Below are 27,555 nucleotides of genomic sequence, written 5' to 3'. Positions count from 1 at the left end.
TAGAAAAAATCTCTCTCTCTCAAGCTACTACTCAGAGCAGCACTTGCCAAAACAGAAGAAAAAAATGGCATTTTTTAGCTGGATGTTTTATTTTACATTTCTTTGGGGATGATACAAAAACCAATAAGTATTCAGTAAGCAATTACTATGTGCTACTGCAAAAGTGCACCCTTAACCACCAGAGTGCCTTGCTGAAACCATATGCTGACAAATAACAACATAACAAAACCATAGAAAAATTATAATTACAGGTGCCCCAAAAGGAGACAGAAAGACTCCAAAAGAGTATTATGAATGTTGACTTGCAGTAGAGAAGTACCACGAAAATCATTGTGTGGGATACAGAGACCCTTACTCAAATTAAACTCAGAGGCTTCTCAAGGTAGAAGGCAAAAAGGAATTTATTACAATCTCAGGAGAAGGGGCACTTCCCCTGAGACCACGGGTGGTGTCAACAAGGGGGTGAACCTGAGTGGAGCGGAGTACTGCATTACATAGTTCTACTGTGGCAGCCCACTAGCCTCTCTTCCCATTGGCTAGGAATCCACACATACAGTCTAAGTGTGGGAATTTACCAGAGAGACAAAGAACACGGAAAGGATCGTAGCTCACCAATGAGGGTTTTTGTAACCAAATATGGAACTTAAGGGAAGAATGCTGATGTAGTGTGACCAGAATTTTGGTGGTTCTCCTCCATCCTGGAGCATTTTATTTGCCTAAGGGGGATACTTAGTTATCTGAGTTTTGGCAGGAAGGGTGGGGATTTTGGGAAATTCATGCCCAAGGGGTCTTCACTTAACCTGATTTCACTCACCATCAAGGACATGTATGAGCAGAAATGGTTGTGTGGGGCAGGATGGTCATGTAGTAAGAGTGAGGGATAGTCCTAAATGTTGCATTATACTATCCAGAAGTACAAAAGAATCAGAGCAAGGACTCTAGCCCATGGGGTATATATTCTTTATACAAGATTCATGGTTGCAATCTGCAGCAGTGGACAGGCTATTTAATTCTGCAGTATTGGATGTTGGAGAAAAAAAAAAAAGAAACCATTCCTGACTTCAAGAAATTTATCCTGGGTGGAGGAGATTCAACATGTACATAAATAAATACAGTCCAAAGAAAATGAGGAGGAAAAGAACATTAGCAACTAGGGAGATCAGGAAAGGATTTACCAAAGCAATGGCAGCCAGACTGAGATGTTTGTTGTTGTTTTTTAAGAAGCACTTAGCCCAGTACCTGATACATACTGGTGGCCATGTAAATGTTTATTTCCTTCTCTTCTCCCTTCCCTTTCCCAGAGATGAGAGGAGGGAATGCTTTTCAGTTTATATGAAAGACAGAGCGTTAAATTTGGGGAATACGCAATTTACCAGGAACACAAAAGTTCGTGACTGGAAACAGTAAGTGACACGTCTGGAAAGGAACGTGGAAGCCAGCTGACAGAAGGTCTTAAATGTAGGAGCAGGAGTTTGTATTTTATTATACAAACAAAGAGGAGTGCCACCAAAGAGATTTTTGAGCAAGGAAGTGATGACTCAAGAAGCATTTATTGAGTACCTACTATGTAACCTATAGGCAAGGTGGCACCATGGAGTCCAAATTCAGCCTCAAATACTAGCTATGTGATCCCAGGCAAAGTACTTAGCCTGCCTGGAAAATGGAGATAATAACATTCACCTCCCAAAGCTGCTGGGGGGGTGGAGGGTGGAAAATGAGATAATATTTTATAAACTTTAAAGGTATGAGGGGGAAGATTATGTGCCAGGCATGGATACAGGCACTGGAGATACAGAAAAGAAATATTTCTTGTGCTCAAGAGAAAACATTTACAAAGCTCGAAGTTGATTTTTAGAGGGCAATATGTATAGAGAAAATTGAACAATGCAACGAGAGGAAGGAAGGACTATTTTCCTATTAATCCATAAGCTCCATGAGGGCAGGTACAAGATCATATCCTTCACATCTCCCCCAAAGCCTAGCACAAGTATTCTTCTCAAAATAGGCACTTTCTAATGTTTGGTAAATAAATGTTGAATTCAACCACTGTTAGCAGCTATTCAAATAGCTAAAGGAATTAGAAATTCCACTCAACCAAATATTTCTTATGGGCTCAAACTTTGCAAAATAAAAAATCAGAATAAAAAAGAAACAACAAGGGAGCCTCCCAAGTATGGAATTTGAGTAAGGACAAGGTGCAGAAATGTTCGAATCAAGCGATCCTCCAGGAGGTCCTGTGCATCAGCATTGAGCTGGTTTGGAGGCTGGAACTAGAAGATGCTTTGCCTTATTCTAAGGCTTAGGTCTTGTCTGCTCCCTTTCCAGTCAGTCACTCAAGGAGCACTATTAACCCTTACTATATACCAAGTACTGTGCTAAATACCAGGGATATAATTAAAGGCAAAAACAATCTCTACCTTTAAGGAGCTTATATTCTAATGAGGCAAACAAAACATAAACAATTGGGTACCTACAAGATATAAACCGAGACGATGGAAAGTATGAAAAAAATCTCTCATTCCTGCAGAAATGAATGTGTTTTGTCTGACAGGACAAATTGAGAAAGTGTGAGAAGGAAAGAATTAAATGGAATGTGTAAAAATATGGGATCATAAATTCAAAAGTGGAAGGAACATTAGAGCCCACTGAGGAAAGCTACAAAACCCCCTCATTTTACAAATGAGGAAACTGAGTCTGAGAGAAGTGAAATGGCTTTCCCACAGAGCCAATAAATGTCTAAGGTAGAATTTGAACCCATTGCACCAGTACCATTGTGTATGTGTGTGTGTGTGTGTGTTTTCTTAAACCATTTCCTTTGACAACTCTGTATAGATTTGAAATACAGTATGAAGTATGACACTGAATATAACATAAGTCACCTTAGAAGGTCACCAGTAAAGTGATGTTAGAAAAATCTGTATTGTCCTCTATCTCCCTCAAACCTTTAACAATATACTGCTGCTTCCTAGTGAAGGAGATACTAACCAGTACTGACAGATAAATGGACAAAAGACCTCGAAAATGTTTCTATTCCTCATATGAAGAAGCAGGACTGAGAATGGCAGAATCCTTAACCCCTCAAATCACCACTCATATATTGACATGAATGAACATACATATATTTGATGTACACAGAAAGATATAGGTACATAAATTTTCATGTTCTAGTAACAAATATGCATAGAAAAAAATTCATATTACTACAGTACAACGAAAGCAATAATACTGAGATCCATCAAGAGTAAATTCCCAATGATGAACAAACATTTCATAAATGGCAGTATGTAAACTACATGCAGGAAGGAGCTCTCACAGAATGACATTTGCAATCTCAGGGAAACCAGTGTACTGAAAACATCAGCCTTTGATTCATATGCATGGATTAGCTGACCATTTTTTTTAAAGAATTCAAAAATGTTATCAACTAAGTTTCAAAATGTTGATGAAAAATACCAGAAACACATGAAATCAGCAATGATTGCCTGAGATTTTTTCTTTTTATCTTCTCCTCCAAGAAAGGGGTATATAAAGGGGCAGAGAAGACCTTTATATACACACACATATATACAAAAAGAACTCACATATCCTTTCAAAATTCCCAACTTTTTAACGGTGTGGATCCACAGCCTACGTAGAGCTTCAACTGTCTTCATTGCTGCTGGAAATCATCTGTTAGGAGTCCCCTGGTCCAAGTCTTTTCATCAGTTTCTACCACTTCCCATTGTTATGTAATTCTAATACAATACTGGCCTACATACATATCCTAGAAATCCCATCATGTCACACATCAACACATCCTTACACACAGCAGAGGAGGTCCCCGATTCCCTAAGAAAATCACACTTGTGAAAAAAGAGAAAACAATCTGGCTAACAACCACAACTTATAGCAGTTATTTTTTTAAAGGAAATAATTACATTAAAAGGGCTTGTGATGGTTGAGTGAAATGGCAAATATCACAATTATTTCTATATCCTATAATATTGAATGTTCTAATTATGTGCCATAATTAAGCATATGGGTACCATAATTCCCTAGTAGACTACAGACTGCATGGGGTCAGGTAGAGTTAAATTTGTTTTTATGCAAACTCTATCCTCCAGTACCCAGCATAGCATTCTGTACATTTTGCTGTTGTACTTCTCAAATCTGTATATGATGCCCAAAGCCTCAGGTTTCCCAGGGTTTTTAGGAACTCCAGATAAGCCTGAAATAATGATTAAACAGGAGTTTTTGCTGATATTAAAAACCTCCAGTCATTCATCTAGGTCCATTTCAGTCTTTTTTAATGGAGAACCCTAACAAGATCTATCCTCTACACTGGGGAAAAAAATCACCTTAAAACTAATGCAACTAGAATTCAGCTTAAAGGGAACGGGATTAGTTTATTTCACATGCTGAAAGAAACTTCAGCTTTTGAAAAAAATCTTGAAGCAAAAAAGGTCAGAATAAAATTAATGAGGTGTCCTGAAAATTGGAAAGAGACAGTGATTCTTTCTGAAAATGATATTCTCCCCCAGTTGCATTAGTGTTTTAATAATCTTGGGGGTGGGGAGAAAGCTTTTACAGTGAGAATACAATTAAAATAGAGAAATGTTTTAGTTAATAATTGCTTTACTGAGCCTTCAAAGCAGAAAACCAACAGATACTTGATTTTTAAAAAAGTGAATGGAATTAGCTATCTGTAAGGCATAAGAAATGGTTTATAAATGTGTTGCTTAGTCAGTGAGTTACTATGGTGTTTTCTAAGCCATAGTAATCCAAAATGTAACTAGAGGAAAACTAGTTACACTACAGTATCATCAATAACTATAACATCTCCACTGTAGATTAATGTTATAATGACATTTTCCAAGTTATACTGATCTAAAATACTGTTAACCTTAAAAAGATTGTAATTTATTTTAACATGGTTACATTGGGTTAATGTTGTAAAAAGACAATTTTAGTGGACTACATGCAATCTAGAAAGAAAAGAGCTAAGGAGAAATAACCAATGACCCCACCACTGTTGGGAAGGAAAGATGAATGAAAGAAGGAAAGGTTAATTTCAGTCTTTTGGATTAGACATAGCCCTGAATGTGGATGGGTACATAAAGTATCATAGTTTGATAACACACTGCTGACATAACTCAGCTTTCTTTATACCACCTTTATTACAAACTTTACCTAAAAAATGTGCCTTTATCTAAGCCAGTTAAAAGGGAAATCCTGTTGTTTTCCCCATGGAAGAGTTATTGAATGGCTTCTCCTTATGCTTTTTTTTTTAAAAAACATAAAACCCAAGGGACTTTAAGGAAAACAACCTGACTAGATAGTTTATAGTTTAAATATATTTCTCCCTTGACAGGAAAAGGTAAGGGGATGGTAAATTTAGTCTTTTCCAGTTTTTAATGTTTTTAAATAGGTCTAAACAAACCCAATGCAACCAAGATTAGGAGGGAAACAGAAAACTGGGAAGAGAATTTTTACAACTAGTGTCTGTGATAAAGGCCTCATTCCTAAAATATATGGAGAACTGAGTCAAATGTACAAGAATACAAGTCATTCCCCAATTGATAAATGGTCAAAGGATATGAACAGACAGTTTTCAGAGGAAGAAATTAAAGCTATCTATAATCATATGAAAAAATCCTCTAAATTACTATTGGTTAGAGAAATGCCAATTAAAACAACTCTGAGGTACCACATCACACCTATCAGATTGACTAACATGACAAAATAGGAAGATGATAAATATTGGAGAAGATGTGGGAGAGCTGGTACACTAATTTATTGGTGGTGGAGCTAGATCCAATCATTCTGGAGAAAAATCTGGAACTATGCCCAAAGGGTTACAAAAATGTGCATACCCTTTGACCCAGCAATAGCACTTCCAGGATTGTATCCCAAAGAGATCATAAAAATGGGAAAAGGTCCCACATGTACAAAAACATTTATAGCAGCTCTCTTTGTGGTGGCCAAGAACTGGAAATTGAGGGGATGCCCATCAATTGGGGAATGGCTGAAGAAGTTGTGGTATATGAATGTAATGGAATACTATTGTGCTATAAGAAATGATGAAGGAGGACTTCAGAGAGGACTATATGAACTGATGCTTAGCTAGCAGAACAAGGACAACATTATACACAGTAACAGTCAGAGTGCAAGGACTGTTTCTGATAGACTTAGCCTTTCACAACAATGTAAGGACCAAAAACATTCCCAAAAGACTCGAAGCAAAATGTCATACATATCCAGAGAAAGAACTATGGAATCCAATCACAGAATGAAGCAGACTATTTTCTCTTGAGTTATGTTTTGTTTGGTTTGGTTTTCCTCATGGTTTCTCCCACTCATTTTAATTCTTCTGTGCAACATGACTAATGTGAAAATGTGTTTAATAAGAGTATATGTGTAGAGTCCATATAAGATTGCATGCCAAAGGCGGGGGGAAGAGAAAATCTACAAGACTTATGGAAGTGATTGCTGAAAAATGAAAACAAATAAATTAATTAAACGAAAAGAAAAACAGGTCTATAAAGTCACTCAGTGGAAAGAAACCTGTGAATAGCTAGCAATTATTTAAGCCCTTTCAAGGTTCAACATGCTTTACAAATGTTACCTTATTTAATCTCCACATCAATGATGGGGGTTAGTGCTATTATTATCATCCCAATTTTACATATGAAGAAACTGAGGCAAACAGAGGTTAAGTGGACTTGTGTAAGGTCCCTTATCTAGTAAGTGCCTGAGTCAGAATTTGAACTCAGGTCTTCCTAACTTTAAGATCAGTGTGCTTTTATACAATGGGCCACCAAGTTGCTTTATAGCTGTATTTTTTAGAAAGGGTTTGGTTACATCCAAATAATAATCCAAAGATAAGATCGATCTTAGAAGGATCCCTTCAGAACCAGATAATCTCAATCTTTTCAAATAGCATTTACACTTGTCACACTGCCATTTCTACATTAAAGCAATCCCATTTCCTTTACTCTTACCTCTCAATCTGTAATCCTTTTTTCCTGTGAATCCTCTAAAAATAGCATTTCCCAAAACCCATTCTTCCTTAATTCAATGGTAAGCACTCTTCCACATCACTAAGGATCCTTAAAACCACTAAGTGTTCTTGAGCATTCACTTTACCTGGTACATTCCATAGAGAAACTACAAATAATGCTTGCTTGCTTAACTCTTAGGCTAAATAAAAAAAAATGTTACAAATATTTCTTTGTGAATATCTTCATGAACATTTTCATGGTTTAATTGCCATAGTCTAGTTCAGTGAAATTCAGGCTAGCATTTAGGTGAATTACTAATTATAATCACTAAGCAGTATAAATTGGAGGGATATCTGTGAGATGTATTCAATGAAAAAAAAAAAAACATTTTTTCCAGTGCAGGCAGAAAATAAATAGGCATGCTCAAGTAGAGAATGTACTGGTAGGTGGTGATGAAATGGATAGAGGGACTCCCCTCCACCGGAGGCATATCACACCATTTGCCTTCCCATTCTGATCCATTTCTTTCTATAAATCCCCCAGAGAGGACCTACCCACATGCTGGAGGTCTTCCTCTCCTCCTTTTGAAAATGAGATTGATTCTGACAACTACTCACTCAGTTTCAGGGCACTGACCCAAGGTTTCTTTTCATAAACTCACTCCCCATTCCTCCTTGCAGTAAACTAGTCATTAACAAACCAAAGCAATCTCCTATGTAATTACTGGTTTTGAAGTAAATTTTTTTCATTCCACACACAAATAACATAATAAAGATTCAGGTTTTAAAATGAGGCTATATATGATCGCTACAAAAAGTACCTATTATGTGTTCCCCCAAATAACTACCACTATAATTCTTTATACCAAATGGGTAAAAAAACAGTATGATGATTAGGTTCAAAGGATTCATTAATTCATTCACACTGCATGTGAGCAGAATTAGTGCGAAAAACAGATACTGGCAGAATTTCATTTTGATGAAGTGAACAGGTCTTCAAAATTGCCATGTCTCCTAACCAACAAAGAAGCCCAATTAACTCTCTAGTTTTGTTTATAGAAAACAAATATTCAAGTACACACTATTTAGAGACACTGAGCAGAAGTCAGCCTCCCACTGGTCCTAGTTTTGCCTTCTGGAGTCATATAGTATAAATTTAATGTTTTTCCAATGTTGTTATGCCTATTAGAAGTTGGGGATACTTCTGAAATACTCTGGGAAACCAAGAGGCAAAGGATACAAAGACAAATGAGACTTGGAATTCTTATTCTTAAGAAGCTTAAAATTCAATTAGGGAGTTTACAGTTTCTGTTTTTGTTTTGGAGGTAATAACTTAAAAACCAAGGTCTCCCCATTGGCATTCAGGGCCATCTCCAGTCATCCTGATTTAACAATCACCACTGGATACACATGGCTCTGGAGGAGAAAGTGAGGATGGTGACTTTGCACAATCCTGCCTCACTTAAATCTGATTCACTTGCACATCATGGTATCACCTCCCTCATGTCATGGTCCTCCTGGAGAATGAAAGACAAACAACAGTTGCCCTACTTTACAGCTTCTTAATTTAATGCCAATCTCTTGGGCTGCTCCACCAATCCCAACACTAAATGAAGTCTTTATTTTCTCTTCCCTCCCTTTACAATTTTTCTAAAAAAACAAGTTCTTTACAGCTTTATCCCATTCTCCCAAAATTATCAATTAGCCTGTCTGAAAATCCATTCTCTGTCTTAAGAAATATGTTCCATAAATTCCCCTAAGAGATTCACAATATTCTGTCATGTTAAAGAAAATCATGACCCTGGGAAGCCCTCCCAACTTTTTAAATATGTAAAAGGCTACACTGACATCTGATCACATTCATGTAAGTTTCCCCTGAATTGACATTCACTTTTAGAGAATGTGAATACTTGTATTAATGGATTTTCAGAATTACAGCTAATCTGAGGAAAGATTTAAATTCCATACATTATTATATTTGTACTTAAGGTGAGTGACTAATCCACAGTAAATTGGATTCTATGAAAACATATGGGGTTAGACCGAGGCCTGCTTTTTTCCTTTAGAAGTCTTTGTTTTCAAATTCTCAAACTGAAGAAGAAGTTAAATTCTATGTCTAAGAGCTAACATTGCAAGGGCATGTTTACAAAGTCCCCATTCAACACCACCTTCAATATTCAACATTCCTGGTACTGTTCAGATTCTAGAAATTAGAAGTAGGAGATGTTGCTGTTTAGAATGAGTTTTTAGAGGCATAGAATCTCAGGGCTGAAACAGATTGAACTCAAAGGACAGTTAGTTTAACATAGATTTGAATCAGAATGCCTACTATATATCACCACCAAGTAGTCACCAGTCTCCACTTGAGATCCTCCAGTGAAGGAAAGTTGTACTACTGATCATCCTCTCTGAAATTCCCACCCAAACAAAACAAATCCAATTTCTTTTCCACATGACCACCATTCAGATACTTAAAGATAGATATCAAGTCTCCACCACCAATTCTTCCATTTTTCAGGATAAATATTCCCAGTTCCATCAATTCAAGTTTATATAGCCCAGTCTCCTGTCCTCTCATTATCCTGAAAGTTATTCTCTGGGTGTACTTCAGTTTATCAATGCCTTTCATAAAATGTGGTTCCCACAACTCAACTATACTCCAATTTATTCATAAATAAACTAGGATTTGAAGTGTAGCACTCTAGAGAGAGCACTGGGCTTTATCAGAAGAGCTAGATACCATGTGACCCTGAAACTAGCCTAAATCTTCCTCTTGGAAATTTCCACCCAAACAGGGCAAACTCAATTTCTCTTCCACACTTAGTTACTTTAAAGCCTCTCTCTGCACCATTGTTTCCTTATGTGTAAAATGGGAATAATATATTTAGGTTGCCTACTCAACAGAGTTATAGTGAAGAAATTGGATTTGTATGCTTTACACACACACACACACACACACACAGAGTTATATTATTTGTTGGACTTTATCAATATGGTGGTCATGGTGTAGAGAAAAGCTGGCCTCTGAGCCAGGAAGTTCAAATCTCATTTCTGCTATGTGGCTCTGGGCAAGACACAAACTTTCATTGTCCTCCATGCAAGTAAGACTATAAGTTTCGGAGAAGATGAAGACCTGTACTGGTGTAGCAAGTATCTTCATCTAGGGATGCTACCTATCAGTGAGAGCACAGGTGTAATCCCTATTCCCAATAATACAGAGAACTGCAATTAAATGGGTTTATTGCTGTTTAAAATCAGCAGACTGCCTTTCAGAACACTGTGCCTCCACTAATACAGCCTAAAGCTGTGTTAGCCATTTTTGCTGCCATGACACACTCTTGATTCAATACTAAGCTACTAAAAACCTAGAAATTTTTTTCTGCAAGAACTGTTGCCTAACCACACTGCCTGATTCATTCATCAGTCATATAGTGGACTGCATACTTAACCTCTCCCAAACCTAGGACCGCAGTATATTATCCTGGTCTAAGGATACTTTTATATAAAAATTACTGAAGATCTCATAGAACTTTTGTTTAATATGATTTATATCAATGAATATTAATTACATTAGAAATTAAATGCCTTAATATTAATATGAAAATCATTTTGACCTCTGAAAGGGTTTTGGGGACACCCAGGGGTCCACAGACTATACTTGGAGAGCCACTGCCCTAAGTGAAACTCAAAAATTACAAATTAGAGGTGAGCTACCAATCTTTGATTCGTTGTTCAGTCACGTTTGACTCTTCATGACCTCATGGACCACAGCACACAAGATTCTTCTGTTTTTACTATCTTCCAAAGTCTGTTCAAGTTCATGCTCATTGCTTCCATTATACTATCCATCTCATCTTCTGCTTACCCCTTCTATTTTTGCCTTCAATCTTTCACAGCATCAGTCTTTTATAATGAATCCTGTCTTCTCATTATGCGACCAAAGTATTTTAGCTTCAGCTTCAGAATTTGTCCTTCCAATGAATAGCTGAGTTAATTTCTTGAAGTGTGACTGATTTGATCTCCTGACTGACTGTCCAAGAAACTCTCAAAAGTCTTCTCCAGTACCACAATTTAAAAGCATCCATTCTTTGGCACTCAGTTTTCCTTATAGTCTAACTCTCACAGCCTTAATTAGAAGATGGCATTTTTATGGTATCAGGACTCTCTGCCTACCCACCTTTCAAAATGTTTTACTAGTTTAGCTGGTTAAGATCTTGTAGGATCCTGACTCTGCTGTCTAATAATCCTCCCAAATTTCTTCCACCTTCCTAAGTCAGTTTAAAAGAATAAATTTGTGTACTCACTGCATGCAAAATACTGGAGTAATAAGTATAATGAGATAGAAAGTAAACAGAAAACATGGCCTGGTCTTTGAGTGAGCATAAGAACTAGTTAGGAGCACCCCAATATGCATGGGAAGTAATTTAAGAATTTTAAAAGCACATACCAATAGATACAAATTAAATTATGGATCAATGGTAAATCCTGGAAACTTGAGTTAGAAAGTGATTTTTGAGATAAGGGACATCGGTAGATAAGAAAGGACTGGGAGCACACAACTTACCCCTCATTAAACAGGTGATAGAGAGGGAACTGCTGGAGTTCACAGAGTAAGGGATGACAAAATTATAGCTACACTTTAGGAAAATCTCTTTGGCAGAGATAAGGAAGATAAATTTAACAGGAATACTTCAAGAAAAAAAGAAATTTTCTCAAAGTATCTTGAAAATATGAAAATTAAATACGATTTAATTAAGATTGTTACCAGAACAATGTGTTAATGTTAATTTTCATGCCTTCCATGCAATATACAGGACATTCTAATTTTAAAACTTCACTTGGACATAATTTGCTTTTTAGGGTCAATTCCCACATTCTCAAAAGATGTAACAGGAGATTAGTACTGGGAACAATTAATTCACACCCTTCAAACTGGTAAAGACAGAAGTAGTGAATATTGGAGAGACTGTCTTAAGACTGGCACACTAATACACTGTCGATGGATCTATGAACTGGCCCAACCTTTTTGGAAAACGTTAATGGTTCAAGGAAAGTCATTAAATTGTTTGTGTGCTTTGACCCAGTAAGATTACTCTGATTAAATATCAACAACTAAATAACTTGAATGAATAAATGAATGAAGGAATGGATAAATAAAGATGCTCTGGGTATACCAAAATATAGCATTTATAGCAGCATTGTTTTGTAGTAGCAAAAACCTAGAAACAAACTGGATGCCTATTAATATGCATTCTCTATGTGTGACAGAATAGCATCATGCTATGTGATGAATATAAGAAAGTCAGAGAAGCATGGGATCACTGGTCAGGATGAATATAAAGTGAAACAGAACCAGGGCTACAGTATAAATACATGACCACTATAATGTGAATGAAAGCCAAATGCTGAGTGACTGTAATGACCATTCTTGGCCCTAAAGAACAAATAATTTTCTCCTTTTGGAAGGGAGGGGAGTAATCATAGGTGCAGAATGCTGTATACACAGTCGGATCACTATTTAACTGTTTTGCTTTGTTATCATATAGAACCCATTGGGTGAGGTGACAGTGGAGTGCACCTGAAAACAACTGTAATGTCAAAACAAAGTAAAACAAAAAGCTTTACTATAACTTATTTTAAAATGAAGTATATCTGGGTTAGTAATTTCTAGAGCCATGTGAAAAATACCTTTCTTCATGCCTTTTATTTTTCAAGAGTTTCTAACCAGGAAGTCCTAACTTTAGACTTGGCTAGACTTTTATACATATTTAATATCAACAGGGTGCACCCTGCACCTTTAAAATGGAGCACAAAACTCTCAAGGATGACACAGGGAGAAAATACAATTTGATTTCTCAACATATGAATATCACCTGTTCAAAAAATATGAAAGATCATTATATGTTAAATGGCAATTTTTATTTTAATGATCCTATGCTTTCATTAAAAATATAAATTAAGACCATGTTAGATCTACAGTGGCACACCAATAAAAGGTTAAGAAATAACGCTATGCTAGCTAACATTTATGTAGCAACCCACTGAAAAGTTGGTTTTATATTTAGCTATTAATTTTGAGAGCTAAGAGGAAAAGTAATCATCTAGCGAATACTGATGAGATCTTTATCATACACCAACAACATGAGATGCCAAACACTAAATGGATACATTTCATGTGATGTTGAATAATTGCAAAACATTCCACTGAAAATTCATAACAGGTCAAGAACTAATTCTCGGTCACACTGAGCTGTTGACTCATGAACAGGAGGAGTACCAGGACAGAGGCCGGAAAGGGAAAGGTGAGGTTTCCTGTCTTGAGTTCAATGGGAGGTGAAATTGGAAAAGTAAATCTACCTAACTAAAATAATTAAAGAGCAATACAGAAAAACTAAAAATTGGCTTTGCTTATTAATGATATGTACTAACCAAAAAACAGCATAAAAATTGCCTTTAATATCAAATACTTTGCAGAGGAGAAGACCAAAGAGAATCTAATTCCAATGTTAAAGAATTAAAAAGTCTCTTCTACTTCCTTCTCTTTCCCCCCTCTATCAACATAGTATTAAGTGAACAAATAATGTATAGTAACTGATCTCTATTTCCACTAGATGGCAGAGTAATGCAAGAATATTTAAGAACAGCGATGGATTGTCTGGCACATAAGTGTTTGAGAAAAAGAAATTAATCTGACAATTTCAGTTTAAAAAAAAAACTTCCCTTATAATTGTCTAAGAGTTATGTTTTGCAAACAGTGGGAAAGCATAAATTGAGGGAAATTAATGAATGCACTAGGATACTGCAGTATGGCACAGTAGAAATAATCAGTCAGTAAATATTATTACTATGTGCCAGGCCCTGTGCAAAACGCTGGGGATACAAAGAAAGATAAAAGACAGTCCCAGCTCTCAAGGAACTATTAGTCAAACAGGGGAGACGACATCCAAACAAGTATGCACAAACAAGAAGAGAGCTACAGGAGAAACTGGAGATAAACAACAGAGGGGAAAACATTAGTATTAAGGGTAAACAGGAAAGGTTTCTTTTACAAGGTAGGATTTTATCTGGGACTAGAAGGAAGCCAGGGCAGAGAGGAAGAGGGAGGACATTCCATGCATGGATGACAGTCAGTGAAAATGCCCAGAGGCAGGAGACAGAGTGTCTTGTAAAGGGCTTCGCCCGGTGCCTGGCACACAGTATTCTCTTCCCCCAGATTACTGCAATAGTTTAGTCATGAGGTGATGAGGGCCCTGCACCAAGGTGGCGGCAGTGTCAGAACAGAAGGGGGTATGTGCCAGAAATGTTAAAAAGGTAAAATTGACAGGCCTTGGCAACAGAACGGACATGTGGGATGAGAGAGGGTGAGGAGTTGAGGGTGGCACGTAGTCAAGACTGGGTGACTAGGAGGATGGTAGCGCCCTTCAGACAGTGACAAAGAAGTTTAGAAGATGGGAGCTCTGGACTCCAAATCAGGGGAGCTAGGTGAAATCCTGACTTTAGACTCCAAAGCAAACCATTAGCTTCTCTGAGCTATGGCTTCCTTATCTGTAAAATGGAGATAATATAGTTAAGTTGTTATGGAGGAATTGCTTTTTATACTTTAAAGCAGGGGTCCTTATCCTTTGTTGTGTTATTATCCCTTTGGTATGTGACAAAATTTACAACTCACCCAAGGTAATGAAGTCTATGGATCCCTTTCAGAATCTTTATAAAATGCATAAAATAAAATACACAGGATTACAATGGAAATTAAGTATATTGAAATTTAGTGAATAAAATATTAAAAGACTCATTAGTATACTCAAAGTATTAACAGACTCCAGGTTAAGAAACATTGTGGATTAAAGTGCTATAATAACTTGAACTACTAGCTCTATTTTACTTGCTAGCATAGTAGAAAGAGAGCTAACCTTTGAGGCGGAAAGGCCTGGGCTCTATCTAGTCTTAGTTTTGCAGCACACTGGCTATTTGACCTGGGCAAGTTTCAGTGCCCCGGGTAAATCTCTAAGACTATAAATTGCAAAGATTAGTATTGATAGAGGGAGTATGTATCCTCATCCAATTTGCATTGACAGAGGGAGTAAAATTTCAGTTTATAAAACTCTCATTATTTCATTTAATTCTAAGGAATGATGTATTTTGCAAAAGAAAGAATAGCAGAAGTCAGTAGAGATGTGGGGTTTGAGTTCTGCCTGTGATACAAGCTACGTGACCAGTGTGGTCCACTCAGTGACCTCCCTGAGGGACTATTTCCTCATCTGCAAAATGAGGATAACAGTCTGGCCCATACCTATTTCACTAAGCTGTTTAAGGATCAAACTAAAACATGTGTAAAGCACTTTTTAATCTTAATGCTATATATACACACGTACACACACGTACACATACACACACACACCCCATTTGTGTGGGGGAAGGGGGTGTATGTTGCCAGATAGCATTATTTAGTCATCACAACATATGAAGTGGAAAAATTATTATCCTCACTCAGGTTTCAGGTGGAATGTTCTTTCCATTAATCCCAAAGCTGCTTCTAGTCTGCCTACTCCAAAGGATGGCTGGAAGATCGTAAAAGAGAATCTATGTTAAAATCTGTTTAAACTTGTAAATTTAGGGCTATACCAACTGGTTACTTCATTGGCATAGAGAATGAATGTCCAATGAGGAAACTCTCTGCCAATGCAGACTGGCTAAGATTCTCCAGGTTATAGTCTGAGAGTTGCACTGACAAGTTAAGTAAATCTGTCCAGGGTCACGTGGCCAGTATGTACGTGTCAGAGGCAAGACAAACTTAGCTTTTACTGATTCAGTGGCCAGTTCCCTATACATATATCTTATGATTTTAAGACACCATGTGAGGAAGACCTTCGGTTCAGGTAATCATCTGAGACACAATATCCTGGTAAATCTCTCTCTATCCTTCCCTTTTCCCCTCCTGTCAAATGCATTATTTCTGTGGTGGAAAAGGAGGTAGGGCTTGAGAGGGATTTGGAGAGTTTGCTTAATTGAAGTAGGAGAGTGTGCACAAATTGTAGAAACCTAAGTCCCAGATCACTCATATCCCACATTGTTGATGATGATGACGAGATGGAGTTTGAGTTGGCTAGCTCTTGAGGGATAGGTAGGATCTGGAGCCGTGGAGATGTTGGGTGAATATACATATGGTTGAAAAAGCTAAGGTAAGGGATCTGGGCAGTTGTTTTTGGAGATTAGAAACTGAGGGTTAGGGAGCAGGAGAATTAAGCTCCAGCAGGTTGAGTGGGGCCAGTTTAAGGAGAAACTTGAATACCAGCAGAGGAATTTAGCTTTAAAAAGGAAGTTCTGCTCAAAGAATATTAATTAGCCTAGAAGTGACAGTCAAGTAGACATTAGACAACCTTAAGAAAAGCTGAGATTTTCAGGTATCCTTAAATGTGTTTAGCTACAAGCAAGGGAGGAGGGATCCAAGGAGTGTGTGTGTTTAAATAGAACTCAAAGAGGTACTAGCCACTCAATATCATATTAAATTAAGGAATCTCTGCTTGGTGATAATATTAAAAGTAGTTAGGGGAATATTTACCATGCATTTCTAAGAAACTAATACAAATGGAACAATCACTGTACACAAATGGAGTAAATGAGAGCAAGAATGAACTGAATGGACAACAAAAGAAATCTAACCTGTTCTTGTTTCCAGCTCAGAAATACCAGATGTAAAACGTAACATCTTAGACACAAGTATAGTTTTACCCAAGAAGATTTATTTTTTTTTTTGGAAGGGGTGTAGATAAGAGTACCATGCAAACTTCTGTTACTCTAAGGAAAGGTCTGTTCCACGATGATTTCATGAACTAGTTCAGAAAATGTAAAAATAGCTACGTGACTAATTACAGATATTCCAGAATGGGCGCTGGCAAGAACAACTACTCATATGTAAAATGATGCTACTGTGTCTTCCTCACAATCACCAAATATGAGTATTGGCCATATTTTTTAAATGGAAAAAAGAACTCAAGAGAGGTTAAATTTATTTGCCCATGGTTACATGCCTAGAAAATGTCAGAATTGGATTTCTTTTGATTTCAAATCCAGATCCCTAAAAAATGAAGTTAAAAAAAATCTATAGAAGGGAAAACACTATACAATAATCTCAAAATTTCTCATTTTTTCAAGATTAGAAATCCTTACATCTACAAAAAGAGAAGCAAATTGCTTTCCATTTGAAATTCCCATTTGTCTAATTTGAAAAAATTTAAAAAGGTCTCCCAAAGCTTAGCTAAAACTTCTAGATAAGACAAAAGTTTAAGAGATGATTAAATAATCTTTTTCCATTCTAGTTTGTATGTGGAAATGTTCTTTTGGTGTGTGTGTTCTTTAAATTCGGAATTTAAAAATTAAATTTTAAAAGGAGAGATAATAAAAGGGAAAGCCCACAAAAATAGTTTGAGCAACTCTAGGAACACTGGATCAGCTATAATATTTCCACTTAATACATTATACACAAACCTGATTTTAACCAATACACTGCTATGGCCTCTGCAGCTTGAGCAAGATAGAACCACATCAATATAATTTTGACATAAAATCTGAAGCCCACCATAAGCACATTTTGTATAAGAGATTTCTAAATATTATGATCCAAAACATTTTATCAAAGTCAGGGACACAGACAGATGAGTACAGTTATGTGTACTGTTGCATTTCTTCAGGTTGTTAAAGCAGAAAACAGCTCTACAAAATTCTGAAGCTTCATTTATGATTATTCTCAGCTTTCCCCATGCAGAAAATGACCAATTGTTTGGAAGTTAAGCAAAGGATAGCTTTGAAACGCAGCAACTCAGCAGCTCAGCCCAAATGGAAGAAATCTTGCCTCCTGCTTTGCTGAGAAAAAAAAGCAGGTTGTCAAATCATGAGCTCTTACTTCCTTTATTCAGAAGTTCAAAACCCCACTGTATCTCCACTTATCTTTTGTTTTTGTCTCTAAGGAAGAGGAGGTTCTCAGCCTTCCCAAGGTTAACAGCTGAAGTCTAACAATTAAAAACCCCAAATAAAATTTTTAATAGAAATATTTTATCATAAGTGGAGTTTTAATTTCACATTCCTTCTTCTAGGAAAACTAAATTCTCTTTTCAAAACAAAACTCTTCCTCTCCTAATTTTTGTGGTGGCATTAAAAAAAAACTTTATACAATCACTTGATTGAGCAATTCCTCTGAAAATAACTTTTAGAACAATGTTTCTTTTTTTGTGTCATGGGCCCCTCTGGCAGTCTGAGTTCTAAATTCAAAGAGATCCCACTCTCCCTCAGGAAATGATTTTTAAAGTATAAAATAAACCACATAGGATTCCAAAGGAAACTTATTATATTGAAGCACAGTCAAGAAAAAGTGTGTGTGTGTGTGCGTATTTCAGTATAAGGATGCCAAGTTAAGAACACCTAACTAGAACATCTTCTGCTTACCAGTTGACCTGAAGTAAAATCAATTTTAAGTCTAAGTGATAGACTAGCCTATCCCCTATCCATGCACCTTCTTCAGGTTTCAAGAAACTACTGACTCCTGTTGCCATAACAGTTACCATGTTCAGACAAATGCTCCTCTCACACACAGGACACTTCAACAAGGACAGAAAAAAAAGACTCAAGACTTGGCACCTCATTTTTCAACAGGTTGTCATGTCAGTCTTTGATTTGGCTTTTACAATTTTTCATTGAGCACCTATTACGTATAAAATTGGGGGGACAAGAAACTATAAAAATTCTCACTTGCCTTCATGGAATTTTCAGTGTTGCTGTTGCGGTGGACCTATCTTACCACAGACACAACTGTTCTCCTCTCCCATTTCATTTTTCAGTACTCTTAGGTGGGCTACTGCATCTAAAAAAACCATGCTTAGTCCCCAGGTATAAAGAGCCCTCTGCTCTAAAAAATAAAAGGTACCATTTCTCTTGAGAGCCAGGGTCCCTGAAGATTTCAAGAGGACAGACCAGGATCTTGGCTAGGAAAGGAAAAGATTACATTTTTATTTCAGTGTAATTCATTTCCTTTATGATCCTATGTATTTTATTTTATGCATTTATGCTATTATTCCGAGAAATAATAACACGTCCAAAGGGGTCCATGACCCAAAAAATGTTAGGAACTCCTACTGTAGACATTGACCTAAATATGACTAGAATTTGTTTTTTGTTTTAGCTAACAGGATTATTGTTTTCCTTCACATCAGAAATGACCAATTATTTAAGCTGAGAAACTTCTTGTCACATTAAAAATTTTGCATCCAATTAGCCCTACCATTTAGCATTGAGTGTACTTATAATCATTCATTCAAACATATAGTGTGCTATATTGCAGAGCCCAGTGAAATTTGCTGAGGAAGAGATACAAAATTTAAAAAGATATAGTCTCCACCTTAATGGAGTTTACTGTGCAGGAGAAAAGTATATTAAAGAAATGTGAAAAAAAATTGGTTTCAGGAGAAAGTTGTTACCAATAAGAGCAGGCAGCATTTGAATTGGACTTCACAAGATAAATAGGAATTTAAGAGATGAAGCAGAAGACTTAAATTGTAAGCAAAGGAAACAATATGAATAAAGATGTCAAGTACCTGCTATACACAAGGCAGCCGGAGTGTTAGATAGTCTAAAAGCATAGCAGATGACAAAAAATGAAGAAAACGTTGTTATCAATGAACTTACAACAAGGAAAGAGGAGAGAAGACAAAATGAGACGAGAACAGAGCACCTGGTACCCAAAGCAAGTCCCCCTTCCCTGAGAAATAGTATATGCTATAATAGAGTCAGAAGACCTCGTAGGTGTTTTTTAATGCTTTCTTTGATTTTGGACAAATTACCTAGCCTATGTCTTTTGACACAGAGATTTGATATCTCTAAAATACCAGACTAGAATTAAGTCACGTTCAGCTTTTAACTAACAAAAGAATGGTCTGTAAGTTCAAGGAGGGAGAAAGGAACAGGAGTCCCAGGCAGAAAATGAGAATTATTTCCACTTAGAAGTGACTACTCAGAAGCCAATCTCATTAGTTTTAAATGACATAAACATTCACAGCTGCAGAACCGAAAAGCATTTTTTAAAAAAGGAGATTTCCTCAACAAGAAGCTAACTTTCCATCAGAACGTAAGAAGGGTTATTGTTTTTGCTTGGTTCCCTTGCACAAATGTCTTTGAAAAAGAGTAAAACTACTGGGCTGATGGGAGCTTGTGATAAGATAAGCGTTCATAACTTGTGTTGGCAAGGATGATGCTCAAAGCACATGTTGGCCTCAGGGGAAAAGTAGCTCAGGACCTAGCCTCCCTACCACGCCCATGTAATCTGCATAAAGAGGGAATGCAGGGAAATAAAGTGAGGAATTTGAACTAACTCTTAACAGGAAGGACAGAACTGTATATCTTCACTCCTGCTTCTGTAACAGTGTGGGTGTTTCTAGCGAGCACCACACCCACTTCTCTCAGAGAAGCCTAAAAATAAAAGTCTTACTCTGCCAACTCTGTCTCTGAATTCTTTTAATGAGAATAGGTCTATCACATGGGTCTTCCAGAGGGCACTATGGGAAGAGAAGCAATGGGCAGGGGAAGCCTGACCCCGTCTAACTGCTTGACCTTGCTTGAGAATTCCTGTGATCCTTAAGGGCCATATCATGTGGATCTTCCTAAAGGCATGCTACCAGGGAAGCAGTGAACAAAGCTTCGTCCAGGATAACTCTTTGACCCTGCCTGGAAAGTCCTGTGATCCCCACAACTGTGTTTCTCACAAGGACATTACAGCTCCTCATAGATGCTAAAATTGACCTATTTCTTTGTACTATCTCTAAGCTTTTCCTATCCTTAAGTTTTCCCAACACAGGAATGCCATGCATTGGTATTTCCACCGTCTTCCAAGAATGTGGATTATTTAGGATCCAGTTAAAGTATACCTTATTTTTCTACTGAGTAATTTTGATGGCAACAATAGGAGAATTAAGTGAATGATTTTATGCCATCTTTCCTTAAGATGACAAGCAGTATTTATCTAAAAATTACAGCTAGCATGAATTATACACAGAAATACTAAAAGCCTTTCTAATAAGATCAGGAGTAAAAGCACAGCTGTCCATGGTTACTGTTGTTAACAAAAGTTGTAGAAGTAATAGCTACAGCAACAAGGCAAGAAAAATAATGAAATAACAAGCATAGACGAGAAGACAATTATTGCTATTTATAAATGATCATAGTTTCCTTAAAGAATACTAGAGTATTAATGGGAAAAGAAAAGAAAAGCAACTTGGAATTATGCAAATAAAGTGACTAAAATGTCTACGTATTTTGACACAGAGATTTCATTACTAGGGTTTACACTCACTCCAAGGAGACAATTGATAAGAAGAAAGTCTTCATATACATGAAAATATTTATAGCAATACTTTTTGTGATAGCAAAGAACTGGAAACAAAGTAGATGCCCATCCATGGAGGAATGGTTGAGCAAATTGTGGTAAGTGAATATAATGAAATATTACTGTATTGAAAGAGATGATGAATGTGATGGATACATAGATAAAAGGAAAGATCTGCATGAACTGATGGAAAGAAAAGTTAGCAGAGCCAAGAAAACAATATATGCAACAACTACAACAATGTATATGGAAAAACCACCACTACCAAAAACAAATAAAAAATTATTTCAAAAGGGCTCAAGAAAATAGCTCCAAAGAAGAAATACGAGAAGATACTCACACTCCTCCCCCTTTACAGAAATGGGAGGTTCACGAATGTGGAATTCTGTACATATTTTCACTTTCTGAAAATTTACTGATGAATTTTACTGATTTTTCTTCTTTTTGTCTTGAAAAATAGTTATTTGCTATATGGTTTTCAGGGAGCAAAAGGATGAAGGCTACTGGGGAAAAGTATAGTAGTGTAAAAAGGACATCGACAAAAGCTTTTAAAATAAATGACTGAAACCTTGACTTTAACTAAATATAATACAAACCCTTAATATCATCAGCTTTTCTGCATGTTACTAACAAAATTCAACACAATAGGAAAAAGAAATGTCATTCAAAATAATTATAAAATACATAAAATATCTGGGATTTAATCTACATAAGAAATGCTCAAGCTTCATATGAATAAAACAAATAAAAATGAAGCACTCTACAGAAATAAAGGAAGACAAGTGATTAGAGAGGGGTTAATTGTTCATGCTGGCCATGCCAATACAATGAAAAAATGCTGCACAACCCAAATTAACTTAGATATTGAGTGACATACCAATGAAACTATCAACGGGCTACTTTTTTAGAACTAGTCACAAGAATAAGAAAATTTCCCTACTGAAACAAAAAAGGTCAAGAATCTCAAGATAAATAAGTGCCCCCCCGCCCCCGCACAAAAGCAAGGGGAAGAAAAGAGTAGGAGTAAAGGGTTCCTAGTGCTACCACATATGAAGCACTAATCACTTTCATTTGATACTGATTTTAAAAATAGAAAAGTTGATCAATGAAATAGGCTAGGCCAACAAGATACCAAGTGGTGGTACATCATAATCTAGCATTTAATAAACTCAGGGACATCAACTCCTGGGAAAAGGACTTCTTACTGACTGCAAACTGAAAAGCGGTTTGGCCAAAATTAGTTTTTGACATCATATAAGGCAATAAACTCCAAATGGAGACATGACCTACATGTAAAAGTTTATATCACAAGGAAAAATTAGAGGAGAATGGAAAGGGGTACTTTGTTACAATTATGGCTAAGGAATAACTTTTTAAGGGTAATCTTAAGGTAAGCAAAGGCAATAACATGGAAAATCTTTTTTATATAAAAGTAGAAAGATTTTTGAATAAAAAAAATCAATGTAGTCAGAAGAGCACCAATTAAATGAGAATAATCTTTGCAGCAAACATCTGATATTTTGCGTTAGATAGCACAGCGCCTACAGCAGTAGGCCTGGAGTTAGGGAGACCTGAGTTCAGATATGACCTCAGACACTTTACAGTTGTGTGAATTTGGGCAACTCACTTAATCTGTTTCCTCAACTATGAAAATAGGAATAATAGTAGTACCTACCTCCCAGAGGTTAATGAGGATAAAATATTTGTATAGTGCTTAGCACAATGTCTGGCATGGAACAGGTACTATATAAATGCTACCTAATAACTACTACTGTCATTTTTGCTATCCAAAACATGTAGTTTAAATAAATATAAGAATAAGAGCTATTCCCCAGGATATAAGTAGTCAAGGATAGGAACAGGCAGTTTTCACATGAACTAATTAATATGAAAGAATGCTCTCTGTATCACCAATAATAAGCAAAAAGGAAATTAAAACAACTTTGAGGTTCTGCCCCACAAGAATCAAATTAGAAAAGATGCCAAAAGTTAAAAATACCCTTAGGGACAGAGGGAAAAGGCAATTTGCAACCAGGCATTCGAGCAAAAAGTTTTAGTAGCACTTTTTGTAATCACAATAGACAAGAAAGAACGTAAATACGTGAAGACTGGGAACTGACTAAACAAATTATAGCATGTGAATATAATGAAATATTATTGTACCTTAAGAAGAGAAAATAAAAGACTAAGTAGAACATAATAAATGGAACTAGGAGAATAATTTACCTGATAATCACAAGAATGAAAAGGAAAATACTTAAAGACTTTCAAATACTAATCAATACCTGGACCAATGATCAAAGTCATAAAAATGAAAGTGAAAAAGCAGAGAAGTGAGTTGACTAAAAGTATGAAATGAGGAAGATATTTCCAGACGCAGCCAATTACTGATTTATTGTTTGATTATACTTGTTACATAGGAGAGTTCTACTCATTAAACTGTAAACTCTTTGGGAACAGGGGCTGTCTTCTGCCTCTTTTTTATCTCTAGCACTAGCACATCTTAGTGCTTAATAAATATTTACTGATTTCTAGAGTAGGAGGCGTCACTGGGAACTGACTGATTAATTAAAGAAAACCAATAAAAAATTACAAATATATCAAATTTATGCTTATTTTAGAACACAGAGCTTGAATTTATATGGCTGGATACTGACATTCCTGTTTAGAGAGTTCATAACTTCCAAATGTTGCTCCCCAAAAGTTTATTTCAGTCTGTTGTCTTTAAATCAAAACATATCTTCCCCAGAGAAACAATGTTATAAATTGTTACTGCTCAGGCTAGCCCACAAAGGCCTATTTAATCATCTGACTTCTGAAACCTAGAAAGGTGGAGTCTGTCCAGTAGAGATGGGGAAAAAAAGCGCTCTCTTCTCATTTTTCTGGTCAGAGGAAGTTCTTAACAAAAGTCTCAAAGAGGTTAAATTGATGGGGTTCAGACTCTGGAAGCCTCCTTGAGCTCCCCTTGAATCTTCCCACTTAATCCGGCCTTTCTTACTCAAATCTAATCTTCCCATTAGTTCTGGCAGTCTCCAGAAGCGTTTTTCCTTATCATTATGCTCAGTTCTCTGTTGCACCCCCCCACCCTGGATCTCATCAAAACCCCATTCCCCAGGCTGCTGACCACTCCCATCAAGATCTGTGTCATTCCCATACTGCCCCTATCAAGATCTCTGGAATGCCTACCTGTTTCCCACCCAAACCCTCCATTGTCTGATATCTCCTGATTGCCTCCAGCTATTTACGCCTTTGACCCTCCCGGGATTCCCTCTTCAGACTTCTCCTCAAGACCCTCCCTAAACCCCTCCTCCCATCATCCTGGACTACCAGACCACCCTTCCCCAGGTCCCTCCTATAATCTTTTCTGAATTTAGTTCCATCTCGCCTCCATGAAGGCACTCAGATGCAATACAGCTCACACTCAGTCTAGCTCAGATTCTGGCCTGCTTTGAAATACAAGTGTTGCAAATGCTTAGGCTCCTTAGGAGCCAACCCAATTTGGCAAATCTTTAATAAACTTTGTTTTCTTTGTCTTTATGAAGTCTTGAGTCAAATTCATTTGAGCGCGACCCGGACTGTCGGTATTTTGAGGTCCCCAGCACCCCTAAACTTCGTCAAAATTAGTCTTTGGCACCTTTCTTCGATTCCTTATTGTCTCTTTTCCCAAGTCACCTAGATTCCTAGTGTCCTCAAGCTTCCCTACATCTGAAGTTTTGACATTTTCATTCTGCCTTTTTCCCAAAAATGTTGCATGATCCATGATGTCCCAACATTACTTTCCTGTATTTTCCCATACTAAAGTTCCCATATACAAGCAGCATTGCTAATCAATAACAAGGCTTGTAAAGCACCTTACAAATATCTCATTCTGTCTTCCTAATTATCCCAGGAAGCATATTAATCTTATTTTACAGATGGGAAAACCAAAATTAAGGAAGGTTAAGTGACTTGTCCAGGGCGATAGGTGTCCAAAGCTAGATTGGAATTCACATCTTCATGACTCCAAGATCTGTGCTATATCCAGTGAGCTACCCAGTTGCCTTAGACTAAGTCTCTGTGTGTGTATGTGTGTGCGTGTGTGCATGTGTGTGTATGTGTGTGCGTGTGTGTGTATAGATGGAGAAGAAAATGATGATCAAATTAATTCATACTAATTAATACTAAGGTGTGAATGATTCATACCTTAAATCTAGCTCAGTAAATATACATTTATAAAGTAATCCCTGAGAAAGACACAGTTGAGGTAAATCAACCCAATGAAGAAAAAAAATCAATTCATTAACTTCATGGAGGTCACGGGAGTAGGAGGATGAGACACGAACACAGATCATTATGTCCCAAGAGGCCTTGTCTAATTGGTTAAATTTCAGTGAAGTATAACAAATTTTTTAAAAAGTAGCCAGTGTAACAACAAAAGATTTCTCAGAAGGTGTACCTCTACCTGTCTTCCCTTCAGTTCCTCTAAATGCTAGGTTTACAAAATCTTCTTTCTAAGCCAAATTTCTAATTTTTCCTCTTCCTTCTTTCCTCCCCAATGGCAAAGATAGTGTTTATAAATATCAAATTGACTGTATTATAAGTCAACATGCTCTGAAATTGCTAGAAATATCAGTGAAGTCGCTTTCTTCACCTGTTCCAAAAATACCTAAGAGCTGGGCCTTGGGCAAGTCCCTTAGCCTCTCTATGCATTGCTAGAACTTATTTATGGAAGACAAGTTGGGTCCCCTTGCTGAGGAAATCAGAGCCTCTATCCCGGAATATTTAAGTCAGATGAGATCAATACACATGTATAATTCAAAACGCCTGTGATTTCATCATTGTGTATAATTTCTCCACCAACATATTGCAAACCCATCCACACCTTAATTTATGGTGTCACGCTGCTTGCTTATGTCCAAGCCTAAGGTCTTAGCTGATCTTCCAATGTTTCTAAGTTGATTTTTTTCCTCCAGCTTGCTAGGACTTGCCATAGCTTTCACTCTGTCAGCACAGTCCTCAAAAACCTGACCTCAACTTACTAAAGCAGACCTTTAGTAAGACCTTTAGCAGCGCAAACATTCGCAGCACTTAAAAGATTTACAAAGCACTTTATGTATATGATCTCATTTAAGGATCATAGCTATTCTATGATATAGGTGTTATGACTACCCTCATTTTACAGATAAGGAAATTGAGGCTCAGAGAGATCAAATGACCTGTTCTTGGTCACAGAGCTAGTAAAAGTTAGTGGCTGAATACAAATCCAGGTGTTCCTAAGTTCAAAGCTGTACTCATTATAGCACAGAATATACGGAGGAGAACTTATTTAAATTTATCTCATAAGTTGGGAGTTGTCCAATATCTCTACTTGTGAGGAAGCACCACAGTCAGATGGGACTAGCACTGAAACTGAACCCTATATTACACTAAGGTTAGGTAACTGTTATGATAGGTGGGAAAGGTGCTGTTCCTCTTCCTAACAGATCTGGGGTTACACACCTTCCCATTAGACCATAAGCTCCTAAGGGCAGATACTCTCACTTTGGGGGAAGGGGGATATCTCCAGCACAACTTCTGACAAGTCCACAGTGAGCATTTAATAAAGGCTTGTTGGGTGACTGAAAGGCAGGTGATGCTGAAGCTGAGTCTTGAAAGAAATCAAGAGATGTAAATTCATTTACACTTCACCTTCCTAGAGGTGAGGAAGGAGTCCATTAGGAGACAGGCAGCACAAAGGCATGGGGATGGGAGAGAGTGTGTCATGTATGAGAAGCCAGCAAGAACATCAAGTTGGACTGGACCATTATTCAGTTGTCACCTCTCTTGACCCCTTCAGTGCTCTGTCCTTCCTCAAATCACCGTGTACTCTACTCATACATACCATGAGAATGTACAAGCATTTTGAGTGCAATGGACTGTTCTATTTTTGGAGCCTCAGTGCTTTAACATAAGACATGCATAATAAGTATTGTTGATAATGGACATATGTTTAGGAGCTGGAAGCATCAACCTCCAGACAGGAAAAAAGGAGCTATGGGTTCCATGCCAGAACTTAAATGTATCTTGGGGCTCTCTCTAGGTATTAGATTTGTCCATTTTTTAAAGTATGTGTGGGGGGTGGGGGTGGGGGGGGAACTGTACTAGATGCCCTTCAAGGTCAATTCCAGTTAGTGGAAGAAAAACTGAATCAGGAATGAAGAAACTAGGTTCAAATTCTAGCTCTAACATA

At 37.0% G+C, this 27,555-nt stretch overlaps 1 protein-coding gene across 4 annotated transcripts in view; it reads right to left on the bottom strand.

Moving 5' to 3' along the window:
• TJP2 (tight junction protein 2) overlaps positions 1–27,555 on the bottom strand; it is a 148,795-nt gene that overhangs the window by 55,299 nt on the left and 65,941 nt on the right. The gene's annotated exons all lie outside the window — the stretch shown is intronic.

The sequence above is a fragment of the Notamacropus eugenii genome, chromosome 1, assembly GCF_028372415.1.
Source record: "Notamacropus eugenii isolate mMacEug1 chromosome 1, mMacEug1.pri_v2, whole genome shotgun sequence".
Taxonomy (NCBI): domain Eukaryota; kingdom Metazoa; phylum Chordata; class Mammalia; order Diprotodontia; family Macropodidae; genus Notamacropus; species Notamacropus eugenii.
Note: the sequence above shows the minus strand (reverse complement) of the source record. Positions and strands in the feature narration are given on the sequence as shown.